Source organism: Canis lupus, chromosome 20 (genome assembly GCF_048164855.1).
Source record: "Canis lupus baileyi chromosome 20, mCanLup2.hap1, whole genome shotgun sequence".
Taxonomy (NCBI): domain Eukaryota; kingdom Metazoa; phylum Chordata; class Mammalia; order Carnivora; family Canidae; genus Canis; species Canis lupus.
The window spans coordinates 16,762,729-16,780,886 of record NC_132857.1 but is presented as its reverse complement, the minus strand read 5'-3'; the positions used below and the strand labels follow the sequence as shown (position 1 = coordinate 16,780,886).

At 34.7% G+C, this 18,158-nt stretch overlaps 1 long non-coding RNA gene across 1 annotated transcript in view; it reads left to right on the top strand.

The window, feature by feature from the left end:
* The first annotated feature begins 8,697 nt into the window (after nucleotides 1-8,697).
* The window catches only part of LOC140612058 (uncharacterized), a 33,898-nt gene continuing 24,437 nt past the window's right edge, over nucleotides 8,698-18,158 (top strand). Inside the window, exons 1-2 of the long non-coding RNA XR_012013376.1 lie at nucleotides 8,698-8,804; nucleotides 14,709-14,785. This is a non-coding gene — a long non-coding RNA (uncharacterized lncRNA). The remainder of the gene's footprint in view (nucleotides 8,805-14,708; nucleotides 14,786-18,158) is intronic.

Below are 18,158 nucleotides of genomic sequence, written 5' to 3'. Positions count from 1 at the left end.
GTAACATGATGGCATGTGAAACTAGAGATTATTTGTGAAACATAGGTCACAGTTCTTTTTGTTCTTTTACATGGTAAATATCTTCCATATTTTCTCAGGATGAAAACAAAAACAATGAAGGATATGACCTCTTTTCATCCTTCATGAAGAAATCCATTATATCAGAATGTGCTTCCAACATGCAGACATCATATGCACACAATAGTGGATGAATTTAAGAGCTGAATGAAGAAGACTATGGGACTATTCTGGCTTTCATGGAATAAGGAGGGAGGAAGTGTCATCATTAGGAAAGTATGGTGGATGTTAACTGCGTGTGAAAATTATCTCTATGCCTCTTCTATCATCAATCGAGTTTTTATTCATCAGATTTTCTGTCAGTGAAAAGAATTAGTCTCCTTTATAGGAGATATTCATTAATAATTATTAAGGGGATGAGAAAAAATTAGGGCCAGAAAGAACATGTTATATAAATTATAGTAAAATGTGTATATGCTCAGATATAAGTATTAAAACATTTTAGAAAATAGTTCACAGATCCTAACTAAATTATAAAAGTAGAAAAGGGACATGACTTTCTTGAACTTGAGAAGCCAGTTGGTGTAGTAGCTATTATTTTTCAAGAATGTCTTCTCTTTCATAATTCCAACTAGTTTTTCTCACCTTTTATCTGCTACTTAACCGATTTATGACCTAATGAGATTTTATGTCATCCATATATTGAAACATCAGTAATAATTTTCTAAGTGAGGGCATATCTCTAACCAAGAGGAGGCATTGCCTTGCTGCAGTAATGATAGGTATATTGATTTATTTGCTACTAACTAACATGTAATTGTTACATTTAAGAGTAGAAGATCTATTTTTTCTTCAGATTCTTTAGAACTCTTCTCCCTTCCACCCACCTCTCACCCCATCCAAAACACACATTTAAATTGAGCAATTTTCTTCCTGAACTTAGGTTGTCTGACCCACTAATAAGCTTCTTATCAGTCTTAGAGATTTCAATACTAACTAAATGATATTGATACCCTCTAATTAAACCCCTCTAAGGTTTGAGAGACCTAGAGAGCATTTGCTATATTAATTTATCAATCCTGGGGAAGCATATTGTTTCAATTTTCTGTTAAGGTTTTTTTTTTTATTTCAAAAACATAACTATACAAGATTTACACTTAATTAAATGCTATTTTTCTTAAATTAGTATTAAATGGACTATCTTCATCTTCATTTTTAGGATTATGTTCTGTGTATATATACATTATTATTAGCCTGGATTCTGGAGCCAGACTGACTGGATTGGAATCCCAGAGCTATCACTTTTTATCTGTGTCATTATGCAGAAATTACTTAAACCCTTATGCCTCAGTTTCCTCTTCTATGGCAATGCAGACAATAGTAATTTGACACAGTAGATCACTAAAACATTTGAGGGATTAATTAGTCAAAATGATGCTTTTAGAAGAGTGGACTGTATACCATTTTTCTTTTACAGAATAATAGTATTGCTCACCTCATTTTTGCCCAAAAGTTAAACTTTAAAATCTTTATGTCATCTTTGAATTCCCAGTACATATAAAACCAGAAGATTGATATCTAATATTTGTCACTATAAAATCAATTTTATCATTTAGTTACACATTTAATAGAAAATCAGTAGAATTAGAATGACTGACTTTATATAAATTCTTAAAAGTTAATTCACCCATGTCAGAAATATTTATTTTTTCTTATGGCAATAAAATACTTGTTGTAAGAAAAAGCATGTATGAAGTCATTATCAGTGTGGATGAGAAGGCCACACTGATTTTAAAAAAGCACATTTGATTTAGAAAAAGCAAATAAGAAATCTGTGGTTTAACTTAGTGTCTACTGGTTTAAATACTGCTATGCGATTTTAAGGCGTTTCCAAGACAACAGTTCATCCTTTAGGTGGTGAGTAGTTGTAAATTGCGTAATATAAGACTTTGTCTATAGGTTTATTAGACCCAGTGAGCTGCTTATCAAATCCAGAAAGCTCAGTAGACTGTAAAGCAGTTCCATGGAAATTCCTCTTGAAAATAAATCAGAAACCTATAGGAAAGAACCAGTAGAGGTCATTCAATGTAAGTTTTGTCTGTCCACATATATACACTTAAATTATGTCCAAATTGACGAATTTATTGAATAATGTGATTTATAAAAGGTATTAAATGGTTTTCCAAGTTTGAGTATAACTTATTCATTTCAGTTGCCTCTATACAGAATGTGAGAAGGAATACCAATATCAATGCATATCATAAAAATGTGTCCTTTTGGCTCAATGGAATTCATACTGATATAGAGGTTTTTAATACGAGTGCAGACTTTTTAAACTCGCTCCCAAGTTAATAATATTATATAAAATTATACACCAGACAACAAAGCAGCAGCTTTGTATGCAATTTTTACCACAAGCGTAAGATACTTATTATTATCTCTGTTTAACAGATGATAACATTGAAGATCGAAAAGTTAAGTAATTGGACTACATCTGCATAACAAATTGAGGGAGGGAATATTGACTTGAATAAAAACTTGTCTGGGCCTACCACTTAGTTCTTATTTTGGTGCTATGCTACCTTTTGCATATTATATTCCAAACACGCTCTCAAGATGGTTCCTAAAATTACATTAGATGAATAGTGTAAGACTTTTCCATCTTCAGTTAAATGTTAACATTTCCCAAATTTTACTCTTTTCCTCTAGAAACAAAAAATATACTCCCCCTCTCCCTCTGTCTTATAGATTAATATAATGATAATACTTATTTACTGAGTGTGTACTATAAGCCAACTATTCTGATTGACTGTTTCAAACATTATTATACTTAATCTTTGCAACAGCACTGTCAAGTATCATTATCTCAATTTAATACATGAAGAAAATATGGCTTAGGGTGGTTAAGAAAATTACAGAATTGGTGAATGGGAAGAGATTTGAACCACACTAGTCAACTCCAAATTCCATATTCTCAAACATTCTCCAAAACATCTGGAAAAATGAAAATGAAAAGAGAGATGTGTAAAGAAAAAATGATGAGGTAGTCTGTGGACAAGTGAAACTAGAAGGGCTAAAACATATATTTTAAAATGTATTTCAGATAGCTCCCCAAGAGCATAAACAAGATAGAATAAAGCAAAATCATAAAGTGGTCTAACAATGAAAATGAAAAAATTTAAGTTGCACAAACAACTAAACTCAAAGGAGAAAATAAAGGAGGAAAACTGAAGAATTAGAATCCCTCAATTGAAGTAATAACAGTTTGGAGACTAAGACATGGGATGGGACACAATGGGAACAAAAAAGGGTTTAATATGGAACACACAAACTTTCCACATGAAGGCAACCCAGATGCGAGAAGAGCTGAGGGCTGCCGTGAGGAGATCCTGGTGCAAACCAAGACACAAAGGAAGAAAAGAAAGAGCGAGAACATGTCCCTGGTTTCATGTTTCTTTTGGCAACAAGAAGCTTCAGAATTACATCTGTTTTTCCATTTCCCTTTACTTCTAGTGCTGCTGGATTTGAAACTCCAAACCTCCAGTAAATTCTATCCATTGCCTTGGTAATCCTGCCTAGAAAAGTGGGGGTATGATTATTTGAAAATAAAGTCATTCTATCCTGTTCTCCAAAATGGAGAAATTGTGTTGTTAGGATTTCATCATTTGGAATAGTACCATTTGTCACCTCCTTCTCATTCAAAGTCGGTGAAGGAGAAATGGAGATTCAGGAGCCAAAGGCAACAACATTGACTTAACTGCAAGAAACATTTCAGCTGAAATTGGTTATTTCTCTTTGTGTATATATTTGCACCTGGGAGTCTTAGGTGATAAATTTGGCAAGTAGAACTATGACTTCTAGAGAAAATCCTGGGGCCCTACTTCACAGCCCAAAATGGGCACAGGGACAATCACACCTGCGTTTTGGTCTTTATATGAATATCTTTGGGTCAAGAGCAGTATTTTTCGCCACAGCCTTTTCAACATTCTCTTGGATGGCTGTGAAAATCTTGTGCAGAGAATGTATTCTACTCCAGAAGTCAAAATAAATTCGAAAGACCTTCCCTTACGAACTCTATTTATTTAATGCAACTGGTGCTTGCTACCTTTGTGACTTTTGGCAAGTCACTCTCCACAGCCCTCTCCATTTTCAGTCTACAGATATATTGTCTAAGGCAAAGTCATTTATAAATTTGCTTTAAGTTTTGGTTATTGCACGTATTTATAATAATGTGGGTGAAATTAATGGTGAGGGGATAGACATTAAGCACATTTTTAATAACTGCACTGTTTAAATGAAATATGTGCTTCAGCCATTCAAAACCTAGGCTCATGCCAGTTATGTGTTAAATAATTGATCATGTTAAATCCTTAACATGACAACTAAAAGAACAAGTTATTAAGGACATGCTTGTATTTCTGCTACTGAATTCAGGATGCCTCCAACCCGAGTTTCACACTTTGGTGCTGGACTTGGAGACCCAAACCTTGCTCCCCCTCCCTTGCTCTTTTCTTTCTCAGCAACTGCTGCCCCAGAGGATAAAGGGGCACAATGCTTACCACGTTTAAACGTTTAATGGCACTCTGGAGTTTCCTCGCAATTTACACCTTAGAAAGCACAGCACTCTTGTAAATCTTAGAACTTACAAGTGTCCCTTTCCCCACAGGAGCCACTAATCTCACAGGAAGGGAAGGGAGGGGGGTGGAATCTCACACAGTTTAGAGATTTACAAGTCTGTGCTGAAGTTTGGGGTGTAAATTGCTGGGAAACCCAAGAGTCTATTTAAATATTTAAAGCTAAGGGACACCTAGGTGTTCCTCTGTTTGAAACCTAATTAGATTGGGAGTTAGAAGGGGGAGTAGGAAGATGCCTGGCCTGATCCCAAGACTTAAACCATCTACCAAGAGAAAAGTGGGAGAGCTGATTGAGCTGCCCAAGTCCCATTTTCTGTCAAACATTTAATTAAAGAGCCAGAAGCTTCTCAGAACAGGTAAAAGTTCTACATTATACAGATGATTAGTAAGAACACATCCTTTGTTCTAGAATTCCAAGATTGTCAGTATTTAAGTGCCAAGGATTACAGCTTCCGTAAATTATATAGGGGGCAGTATAATTTATCATCTATTGAGAATAACTGGAGGTTGCATTAATAATTACGCTGGGACGTCAAATTATTAAGCTAGTAAAAGTTATGACAGCATAAGAAGCATAAACTGGCATTGACCAGGGGAAACTGGAAAATAATAAGGATCCCCTATGAGGTCACCCTTAGGAAAAAACAGAAAGAATATTTATTGATTATGTTTTCTTTTTTCTAAAACAATGATTAGGTATTTTAGAATCTCATATTCAATATATATGACACATATTTTATAGCATAATGATCTATGGCTTTAAAATTCTCCATCTTTGTTGTTTCCTAATTGGATATACCCTTCTGGGCCATCCTAAGTAGCCTCCTCCCTTTTATCCTAGTATTAAGAGGATGCCTTCAGGGGATTATTTCATCATGTGACCCAATCAGAATTACTGAGTTCAGTGTCCTCAGTGTCCCTTCAGACAAGGGTTTCAGGTCCACTGTATTTTCCAGTCTAGCAATTAAGAGGAATTGGAAGCAGAAATCCCTAGGTTTGAATCCCATCTTTGTCATTTAGGAGCTGTGTGATCTGTGCAAATTATACCGTTTCCTCCTCTATAAAAGTTAAATAAAAATGATATCATCTACCTCTGAGGATTGTTGTGAATATGCCAAATGAATTAGAACGTATAAAATGCTAAGCACTGTGCCTGTCTCAAGTTAATGTTATTAATTGCTATGCTCTATTTGTTTTTTAATGATATTAAAACCATTTTTTAAAGATTTTACTTATTTATTTGAGACACAGAGGGAGCACAAGCAAGGGAGGGATGGAGGGAGAAGCAGACTCCCTGCTGAGCAGGGAGCTCAACCTGGCTCAATCCCAGGACCCTGGGATTATGATTTGAGACTAAGGCAAATGCTCAACCAACTAAACCACCCAGATGCCCCTTAAGCATTTTTATCAATATTATTCATAATTCTAATTTAACAATTAACTATACTAATAAGCATAAAAGGTAAAATAGCAATATTCTGTTGATGCCTTGCTCATCCTTGTGTCACCCTCCCTTAATACTTTGTTGTTTCTTCTGATATGTAACTTCTGAGTAATGTGCTTACATTTCTATTTCTCCATTTGTCTAATTTGGACAAGATCTATTGCTTGTTTTCTAAAATTTACCTTATGATCTGTTGTTTCTAGTTCCTGCATCCCATATTTTCTGTAATTTTGAGGCATGTATCAGCTTACTTCTTTTTGGTATCTTCTGCTGCATATATTATATTGATCTCTATTATTATCTACATTTTAGTTTATGTAGTTTTTCATCTTTACTGTCATTTTATAGGGGTTCTGAGGGACAGGAACAGTACGTGTGTTCATTTCTACCATCTTTAACTGAAGATACCATTACTAATATCATTGATCATCCCTTCCTAATACCTTTCATAATTGCACTGAAAGTCACATATATTTCGGGTCCTAATAAAAGCTGGCATTCTGTATATTGGCATCACCAGACTTATTTTATATTTGTGACTATTCTGTGTTCCACACAGCTTTTTCAAGTTCAAAAACTATTCTTTTTCAAGTTAAAGTTATCAACCTTTTCCCCTTTTATTTTCTATAGAGGGTTGAATAGTGTTATACTCGCTTCCTCAATTCTTGTCCACTGGAACCTCAGAATATGACTACTTAGAAATAGGATCTTTGTAGATGTAATTAAAGAAAGAATAGAGGCAAAAACATGCTAGTTTGGGGTAGGTCCTAAATCCAGAGGGTCCTTATAAGAGACAAAAAGGGCACACAGAGGACACAAAGAAGGGGGCCGAGTGAAGATGAGGTGAAGATTTGAGAGATGCTACTACAAGCTAAGGAAGCCTGGAGAGAACCTCCTAGAGTTGAGATAAAAAAAAAAAAAAAAAAAAAAAGGATTCTCTCCTAGAGTTTTGAGTGGGAGTGTGGCCCTGTAGATACCTCAGTTTTAGACATCTAGCCTTTAGAACTGTGAGAGAATAAATTTCTGTTTTTATAAGCCACCAAGTTTGTGGTAATTTTTGTGGCAGCTCCAGGAACATAATACCGTCTCCAACCTATAAAATTGCATTAGGTCAAATACAACTCATTCCTCTTTTGAACATTTCAACTTTCTCTCCACTAAATTTTCCTCTCTAGTGAATTCTCTGTGCTGTTTCCAATGACATCTTTGTTCCTTTGCTATCTGTCTTTCCTACCTTTCACTTTGACCAGGCCAACTACAGTTATGGTGACCTCCTTTTTTGCTCAAGGTCATTTAAAGCTGCCTCAGAGTAAGACACTTATTCAAAATTACCCTCTAGCTGATACTTCTCTTTTGAATTGTGTTCTTTCTACTAATTATGCAACTCTTGAAATTCTTAAATGCCTCACGAAGTTGATCCAAATGACTCATGGGAGGATATATATCTAGTGTAAACATGAAATTGTTTATCATATCATAAAAGTTACATTTGGCTTACTTTTACATGGAAGGCATATAGTTGTATATTTTTCCATGCTAATGTCTCTAACTACTTTATATTTTAGATTGTTAGTTCTATAATACCCATATTGTAACTATCTAGAGTGAAATTATCAATTCTATGTTTAAAATTCTTTCTAATGAGCTAATAATAAATCATATGATAATGTGTTTTACAGATGCTAACAAAATGGAAAAGTACCTATAATTTTTCAGATATATCTTAGTTTTGTTTTTGTATATGGCACCACAGACCAAAGCTAATGGCACCAGAATCATTTAAGTAAGCAATTATAAATCATTTTAACAATAAAAGTGTCATGCAAATAACGCCTCAGAAATAACAACTCTCTTGATTAAAAAAATCATGTATATTTTAAAACTTCATTTCAGTGAAGCAAAGATACATTTTATGTTAACGAGCCTTACAACAGATTAGTTGCGTAGAGACAGAGCTAAAATTAACTAGATTCACATTCTTTAATTTTCTCATTCATTTCAGCGGAAGAGCAATGTTTTTCCCACATGTTGTCTGCAATGCTATTCAAAGAGTGAGCTGTTTGGTTGTGTTTTTTTTAAAGATTTATTTATGTATTTTAGAGAGGGTAGGAGAGGAAAAGAGAGAGAGAGCAAGTGGAGGGAAGGGCAGAGGGAGGGAGGAGAGAGAGACTCTCCAGCAGACTCCCTGCTGAGCACACAGCCCCACTCAGGCTTGATCTCAGGATTCTGAGATCGTGACCTGAGTGGAAATCAGGAGTCAAATGCTTAACTGTCTGAGACACTCAGGTGCCTCAAAATACAGTAAGTTTTTATGTTGATTTTATTATAGGGCAATATCCATTATATTTGAAAAATCAATGATTTTCATTAATTCCTGTATTTTGGGGCTTTTAACTCCTTTTGTTGAAAAATTACCTATGTTTTTAAAATAAAATTAGTTAGTAATTGGTAGATTTTTTTTTAAGACTCTCTGTGTCCAGATTAAACAACACAAATAAATCAGAAAGCTCATGTTGATCCATGTTTTATTGATAAAGCCAATCCAAAATTCTAGAAGTCACCTAGCTGGAGGAATTCTAGAATGTTTCATTTAACAATTAAGCATCTTATACAGAGAAGACAGAAAAGTTTAAAAACCCAGTTAAGGTGTTTTAAAAGTGTACAGTGTTGACATACTTTGGAACGACAACAGATTTGTTACATATTAGGTATATTAGATGTCTATTAGTGTTTAAGAAAATTGTATATTATAGGAAATAATATTTTAGGTGAAAGATCTTTCATCACTTAAATTTTATCTAGAGGAAAAATGCTAAGCCATTTGGTAAACTATGCCTATTATGAAATCAACCAAATATTTAGATCAACACTATCATGATGTAGATTTTGTTATTATTTCATATATAATATTTCCAGTATTTCTCTTTATATAAATAATCACTTTTTATTTTTATTTTTTTTAAACTTTTTTTTTTAATTTTTATTTATTTATGGTAGTCACAGAGAGAGAGAGAGAGAGAGAGGCAGAGACACAGGCAGAGGGAGAAGCAGGCTCCATGCACCGGGAACCCGATGTGGGATTCGATCCGGGGTCTCCAGGATCGCGCCCTGGGCCAAAGGCAGGCGCCAAACTGCTGCGCCACCCAGGGATCCCAATAATCACTTTTTAATATGTAAAGCAATTTTAACCCATACTGGAAGAGCTGCTATTCACCAGCTATCCTCAACCTCACTCCTATAAATAGCATAAGAATGGCCATGAAATTAAACACAAACCAAAATAAATCACAGGAGTCTGAAAGAACATTTGTGCTCAAATTTGGAAGAAAGGAAGGAAGTGTCAAACAGGAAAATGCCAAATCTCCTGTTTAAACTCCCATGCATAACTCTCATTTTATTTTTTTTCCTTTTTCTTTTTTTTTCATGTAAAATTTGCCACATTCCTTAAAATTCTACCATTTGGATATTAATTTGGGATCAAGAAGCTCTTCTCTAGAAAATGCAAATAGCCTTACAAAGAGAAAGGTGTTGATAATCTCTTCCAGGTTAATGTTAATTGGCCAGTCCCCCTATTATTCATTCAATGCACAGTGATTAATTTCATGGTACACTCCAAGAATTTTAGGGGAACAAAAGGGATTGAGAATGCCTTGGACCTAGTGTACCATTGAAGCAGTATGGTAAGCACCTACCATGACACATTGGCACATCCTAATATTTCGATCCCTGTATTGTAATTTTCCAATATATTTAGGTTTGTGATTGTGGTCATATGATAATTAAGATAGTTAATATATGTATGGCTTATATAATACTGTAAAGCTGATTTTCTCCATATGCTCTCTTTTTGTTTAGAGAATAAAAACTATTTTAGTATACTTGAATTTTGGAAATGGACAAACTATTGCTCAGGAAGACTGCGTACTTGATAAATTTTGGAGCCAAGTGTTCTTAGGTCAATTGTGAATTTTCTTTCAATTCTCCCAGTTCTAAACCATACCCTCAGATTCTGAGCCTAGGCATGTCCCTAGGCTTAGGGAATAATCAACTTCTTGCGGAAGTAGCTCAATAATTGCATTTAGTCAGTCTTGCCATGTAGGCTTCTGCTTGCTCCAGGATGAGCTTACTTCTCTGTTTTCTAGTTCCTTAATGGTTTGCTTACTGTTGTTTATCTCATAGCCTTTTAGTCATTAGATCCCTGCCCCTTAAATTTTGATACGAATGCCTGATGCTTAACATTTAAAATGCCATCTTCTCTTCTGTATCTCTCAATCTCTAGATTGATTTCCTGAACTTATTTGCTTGTAATTTCTCACTCCTTCAATGTCTGGATAGTCAGGTGTGCCTTAAACATGGGTACTTTTGAATTGAAGCATTCATACATTTTTTTCACTCTCTTTCCATAGATTTTTCTCTTGGTATCCCTATTTGATCATCTTTAAAACTGGCCAATCTCCATTTTCTCTAGCCTGAAAATCTTTGATGCAGGAACTGTTATTTATTTTATATGTTCATCCTCTGGTATAGTGTTTGACATAAAATTAATGCTCTCATACATGCTTGTTTTTTTATTAATAGTAATAATAACATTAATAATAATAGCTACAAGTTCCATACCACTTATATTTTGTCAGTCATTCAAAAGTTTGAAATACACTATTCAGCCTATTTTCATAAAAAAGTGAGTTAATTACTAGCTGGTTATCAGTATTATTTCCATTTTACAAAGAAGTAAACTAAGACATAGGATGATTTAGTAAATTGCTTAAGGTCATAAAACTTATTAGTGAAAAAAAAAAAACAAAAAAAAAACAAAATTCGTGCCCCAGAAGTCTGGTTCCAGAGTCTGTGATCTTGCAAATGAAGGAATGGATATTTATTTGTTAACCCCTCATTTAGTGCTAAGACTATCTCCACACTCAATGGACCTACTCCTGTGCATGGTGTAGATGTATAGCAGAGGTTGGGAAGAGGTACAGAATGATGTCAGCCTTCAGGAAAAGTTCACCTGTCACAATATTTTGACTCGTGTTGTACTTGACTCTACTTTCCCCTTCTTCCTTCATCTTGGTTCTCAAAACCTATGATTCATCAGTCAGGTTATATATTTCTATAACACATGAGGTCTATATTAGGCTAACCTAGAAATCTAACAATATTGTTTTAAGGGAAAATTCATTTTGAGTTCAAAACAAAAGAATACAAAATATATTTTTCAATATCACATATTCTCAAGTTAAGGTCCTGACTGTATGTACATATATATACACATGCCCCAACACACACACACATGCATGCACACATGCACGCACATGCATACACACACACTTTCTTTGTTTCTTTTATATTAGGAAGCCCTTTGTTGCAATTTACAGTTTCCCTTTCTAAAGAAAATTGCTCCTATATAGATTTACTCTAAAAGTCTATAGCTGGGATCCCTGGGTGGCGCAGCGGTTTGGCGCCTGCCTTTGGCCCAGGGCGCGATCCTGGAGACCCGGGATTGAATCCCACATCGGGCTCCCGGTGCATGGAGCCTGCTTCTCCCTCTGCCTGTGTCTCTGCCTCTCTCTCTCTCTCTCTGTGACTATCATGAATAAATAAATAAAATCTTTAAAAAAAAATAAAAAAAATAAAAATAAAAGTCTATAGCTAATAAATGGATTAATTACTGAGCAATTTAATGAAAGAGTAACCTAACTGAAGTCCAATGAGAACAAAGGAAGCAAAGTTGTTCACAGTAAAATGAGATCATGAATGTCTTCGTCATAATCATTAATGAGTAGTATATAAAAATGTGAAATTTAGCCATATGGAAAAATATAGAGGGCTTGTTATTAATTTGCTTTCTTTGCTATAGCAGAGTAATAAAACCACTTATATTGGGCCACATCTACTGGGCTTTAGAGATTAAACAGGTTTTGTTGATTCTTGTGTTTTTGAATTTTGGTAATGCTAATATTGATAATAATTTCACTTTGAATTTTAATCTCCAAGGTCAGGAACATATTTGACTGCTTTTTATGTGTAGGTATTGTTCTACAATATGTACCAGGAATTAAAATTTATTGTGTATTTTTTATACTCACATAACCATCTGTAATTGGTAGATATAAGGTTATATGTCATTAAAATATACCACATCAAATAAAAAGCAGAAATCTTCAAAGGTCTATAAATCAATTGTATAGCTAGGCATTTGATAGTGAAGAAAGGCCATTTGGGAAGGGAAAAACAGAAGGGAAACAGCTCATTCATAACTGTAACAAAGACAAAAGTCAGTCATTATCATGTGTACCTAATGATGTCTACTTTGAAAGTAAAATGAGCAAAACTACATAGTATCTTCCTTTGTTTATTCATGAAAGACATAGAGAGAGAGAGAGAGAGAGAGAGAGAGACAAAGGCAGAGGGAGAAGCAGGCTCCATGCAAGGAGCCCGATGTAGGACTTGATCCCGGGTCTCCAGGATCATGGCCCGGGCCAAAGGCAGGCAGGTGCTAAACCTCTTAGCCACCCAGAGATCCCTTAAGATTTTATTTTTAAGTACAACTAACAAGGGGCACAAATGTACCACCCCAAGATCAAGAGTTTCATGTTCTTCCAACTGAGCCAGCTGGGTATCCCAAAAGATGCAATGAGTTTTAAACAGACCTACTAATCCCCAAATGCTAAATATGTATATTCACACAAGTGTTGGATTACATATACCATACATTCATATATATAGTACCTGAAATCCAATGACATTATAAACATTTTCATACATCAAGAAGTAAGTCCCCAGAACCACAAAGTTGTTATGGACTATGCCACTGGCCTATTAGACTCAAAGAAGTAGAAGATGGGAGTGGATGCAAGGAGGTAGGTAGGGCTCCCAAAAAGCAAAGCACTAAAATTGCTCTCTGTGACACGTTTCTTTCTATTCCCTCTCAGCATTTATTTTTGTTTGTCTGTTTGTTTTGTTATTTATTTATTTATTTATTTATTTATTTATTTATTTATTTGAGAGATACAGTGAGTGCACAGCGGAGGGTGAGGGAGGGAGAGAATCTTAGGCTGCCTCACCCCTGAAAATGGAGCCTCACTCAGGGTTCCATCCACGACCCTGAGATCATTTCTTGAGCCTAAACCAAGAACTGGAGGCATAACTGACTTAGCCACCCAGGCACCCCTCCTCTCAGCATTTAAAGCTTAGGACTGGGAAGGAATAGATCCCCCCCACCCCTCACACTCTAAAAAGAGGCTGAAAAAAATAGCTGTTGACTTACTGCTTGTGATATGGCATTATAATATCACAACAGCATTATAGAAAGCTGTTGACCTAAGGAAACAGGTATAGAAAACACAACCTTTGTCAAAGTACTGAGCCATGTTGTCAGCTGACTCTGTGATTAGATCTCTGATAGCCTGGATATCTTTATAAAATAAAAACTGTCAAATGCTATTTTAAAGATTTACCATTAATTTTTTAAAGATTTTATTTATTTATTCATTAAAGACAATTGAGAGAGGCAGAGACAAGGGCAGAAGGAGAAGCAGGCACCCTGCAAGGAGCCTGCTGTAGGACTGGATCATCATCCAAGCCAAAGACAGAGGCTCAACCACTGAGCCACCCAGATGCCCCTGTCAAATGCTATTTTAATAACTGCATTTTGTATGGACTAGAAGGAAGCACTTCAAAAGTACAGAGTTTCTGGAAGCAGGAGAAAATAATAACAGCATAAAAATCAAAGAAAAGCAAGCAAATACATATATGTACACCCACACTCTCCAAAGACAACAAAACAAAATCAAAATCCCCAAAACATTCCCATTCAAAACATATTTACAATCTGCACTTATTAGATCATTCAAGCAATTAAATAATAAATAATATGGTATCAAATCAAGCAACAAAATACACATTCACTCCAGGAGAAATTAATGTTTCAATCAGTCTGAGAATTTAAACAATTAGTGTTTGAATGATCAAAAAAGTAAGATACTCAGCAAACATAAATAATATGTATGAAACAAAAATAATCAGTCATAAATAAGAATGGTAAATATGTGAAAGGATAAATTAATAAATTAGATTTTTTTCATAAAAATTGTTTACTGAAAGGAAAACTCTGTAGTCAGTATCAGCCTTGTGTGACCTACATATGAAAGTTACCTCCAAACCAGCATAAGAAATTTCTATATATGCAACACGATGCATTGTTTCAGAATTCCCACCAGAGATATAAAAGAGACTCAAATGAAAAAAAAAAAAAAAAAACATAGTCAATATTTGAAGGAGAATACCAAGATGGTTCCAGAATTGATAGATTCCCAAGATGCAAAATTCAGTGCAAGTTGCAAGTAGAAAATAAGAAAAGAACATGCTCTTATATCTGGTCACATCATCTTTAATGATGATAAAAAGAGTAACATTCATGATTGAAAACATACAGCACACTTTATACCACCAATGAGGACATCTTCAAAGTACTGACAGTAAATCATAGTCAACTTAAAGTTTAATATTTAGTGGACATATCACTCAAGGTGAAGGCAAAATTAAACTAGTTTTAGTGTAAATAAAGGTTTTAAAGCTTAAAAACACACTAACTTTAAAATAATTTCTTTTAGAAAGAAAAAATAAAATCTGAGGATTTTTCTTTCCTGAGGATGTCATGAAAGAAATGTAAGAAACACAGTTAAGCAAAGTAAGTATTAATAAACTTTACTGTTCAATGTTAAAATTATTATTTTTGAGTTTGTTTAAAAAAGGTAAAAAAAAGCAACACTTTCCATGATGTAAATAGATGAATGTGAATACAGGGAAATTTGGAAATAAGTAAATATGCTAAAAGCAATGCACATTTGTTAGGTTACACAATTTATATTTAAAACAATATTCACGGGCAGCCAGGTGGCTCAGCAGTTTAGTGCTGCCTTTGGCCTGGGCTGTGACCCTGGAGACCTAGGATCAAGTCCCACGTCAGGCTCCCTGCATGGAGCCTGCTTCTCCCTCTGCCTGTGTCTCTGCCTCTCTCTCTCTGTGTCTCTTATGAATATATAAATAAAATCTTTAAAAAAAAGTAAAACAGTATTCAGAAGATAATAAAAATCAAATCTGTTATTTCAAAATTTTCTGAAAGAAGTAAATGTGGAAACTCTCTCAATGCAACAGAAGGCACAGGGCACCTGGATGGTTCAGTCGGTAGGGTATGGGACTCTTAATCTCAGGGTTGTAAATTTTAGTCCCACCTTGGGTGGAGAGATTATTTAAAAATGAAATCTCTAAAAAAAAATTAAAGAAGACATAATAATGAAAAAAAAAACAGAAGTCAAAAATTTAAAAAAAAAGAGTACAAAGTATAAATATATAAATAATTATAAAAGTTATAGATGATTATCTATAGAAATATAAAAATTAGCAGACTACTTGAAGAAATAAAAATCTAGCTGAATAAGAGCATTCTTTTCTAATCTTTTTTAGTATATGTGCTGCCGAAGCGAGCACTCTTTTCTAATCTTTTAATTTATAGAAAGAGATTGAGGGCAAAAAAGATGAAAATCCATGGAACACGCAAAGCCTACTTAAAAGAAAACTGGTAAAATTACAATACAGAGACAATATATAGGTAATGAAAAATGTATTAATTTCAGCATATTAAACTTGTAAGAAGCAGCTAAGTGATCCTTAAGGTGATTTTACATCATTAAATGTGTTTAATGGTAAATAAGAAATACCAAGTTATGATTATATGCATTTGTTGGGGATTTTGGTCAAGTTACGATAAAATAAATATATTTTTAAAATTTCCGCTTTTACTGAAAATAAATTTTGATAAGCCTATTTCTTCAACTACCTTTCATTTCCTGATTAATTAAGATAATTTTCAGGGATATATTATGACTAGAATGATCATATAATTTACTGTCCAAGCTGGGATGCCTTTGACAGTGAAAGCAAAAGCTGTTAATTACACTGGGACAAGATGAACGATGGAAGATTTATTGTTGTCCTGTTTTTAACTCTCATAGCTGGAATTTAGAGCACTTTTAATAACTTTAGAAATCCATTTGTGTCTTGTTTACTTATTTTTTCAAATTGTGCCATCTATTTTAAGGATCAACCTTGGTTTAAACAGCCTATGTTTGGGGGACACCTGGGTGGCTCAGTGGTTGAGCGTCTACTTTTGACTCGGCATGATCCTGGAGTCCGAGGATCGAGTTCCACAGCAGGCTTCCTGCATGGAGTCTGTTTCTTCTTCTGCTTATGTCTCTGTCTCTCTTTCTGTGTCTCTCATGAAGAAATAAATAAAATCTTTAAAAAAAAAAAACACCCTACATTTAGAATAAAAGTGTCACTTTGTTTTAGTTAGTATTTCTGACTTTTTGGTAGATGTTAGCTTTCTTGAGAATCTTTGAAATTACTTCCTTTCAAGTCATTATCCAATTCTAAAATGAACTTCTTTTATATGCTTTTTTTGGCTTTTTCATCTAAAATTGGAGATTACATAGCTAATACATACAGTCTGATGAATAAATTGACTGTTTCACACTGGTATAATAAATGTCTTTGAAATTACAAATACTTCAGGGATGATCCTGAAAGTCCTAACACAAACAATAATAATCAAAGTTGAGACAGTTTCTTAATACTGTGAAATTCACTTACAGAAGCAAATAATTAGTGAACTCACACTGGGGAAGTAGAAGCAAAAACTGTCATTTTGAGTAAAGCATTTTTTCACCTTGTAAAATTGCCAGGTGGCCTACTCCGTTCCCTGCTTACATAAATGTTTAACAATTATATGTGGCTTTGAAGAGGCATTGTCTTTAGACTTTGTATTTTTACTAGTTGTTAAGCTTGTAGAATGGGACAACGTATGGGTAAGGTGACTTTGTGAATTTGGTATCACCGATGCCCACATGTACAGGGACAGATTCTAATCTTACTGGTTCCCTCCAAAGGGTGAAGGTTCCAAGGCTCCGCAGAGATTGCCAGGTCCATTCTGAGTTCTCTTGGGGAATTGCATTAATTGATCTCTGGGACACTGTGAGGCAGCCAATTCTAAAATCATTCTTTAGATCAAAGCTTTTGGGACCTTTTGTTTTCCTTTGAAAGTTTAATCCTCTCTTGAAATGGGACCTACACATAACTGTTTAATGTTTTCCTTATTTTCAGTAGTGCTAAGGTTTACCGAGCTGGGATGCCTTAGCAATTTACAGTGCTGCTTACAAGAAAGGGTGCCCCATTTGACTCAAATACTGCTAGTGTTTTATTCACCTTTGCACAATGGTTGTGCTCCCGAACTATGGTTTAGATAGTGTCATTTCCCCATTCCAAAATTTTTCTGACTTCCCAGAAATAATTGCAAAGTTTTCAGGAAAGCAAAAAGCCTACAATCTGGCAGCAATCTATCCTTTCCCAGTCATTTTCTGCTCATCTTCCACCTCCGCCACCACACACCTTTGACCAAACATATTTTATATAATTGCAAAAAGCACTCAATTTTATCCTTCCTGTGTAATCTCTCAATCCGAAAGTAGTCCAGGGACGCCTGGGTGACTCAGTGGGTTAAGCCTTTGTCTGCCTTCGGCTCAGGTCATGGTCCCAGGATCCTGGGAGCCAGCTCCTGGTCAGGCTCTCTGCTCAGCAGGGAGCCTGCTTCTTCCTCTGCCTCTGCTATTTCCCCTGCTCATGCTCCCTTCCTCTCTCTTCTCTCACTCTGTTAAATAACTTAATAATTTAAAAAAAGGTAATCCAAATGCTCTCTCAGTACATCTTCTGTATGTTTTTAGTAATTTAGAATCTCTTATTTTCAAGAGGTTATGATTTGCTCTAAATTGCAAATGATTTCTGATTAGATATGATTATTTCTCTTCCCATTGATTCTGAGGAATTAGAAAGATTATCTATAATAGGGACAAATGGTGTTATTATATTATTCATGTATTAGCTTATTATTTCTATATCATTGTTTACTTTAATTGTTTACTTAAGAACTATGTTAATAATTCTTAATCAGATCTCAATCCCTGATTTAACTGAAGAATACAAGATGCCACTTCCAGGTTTGAGGCCAA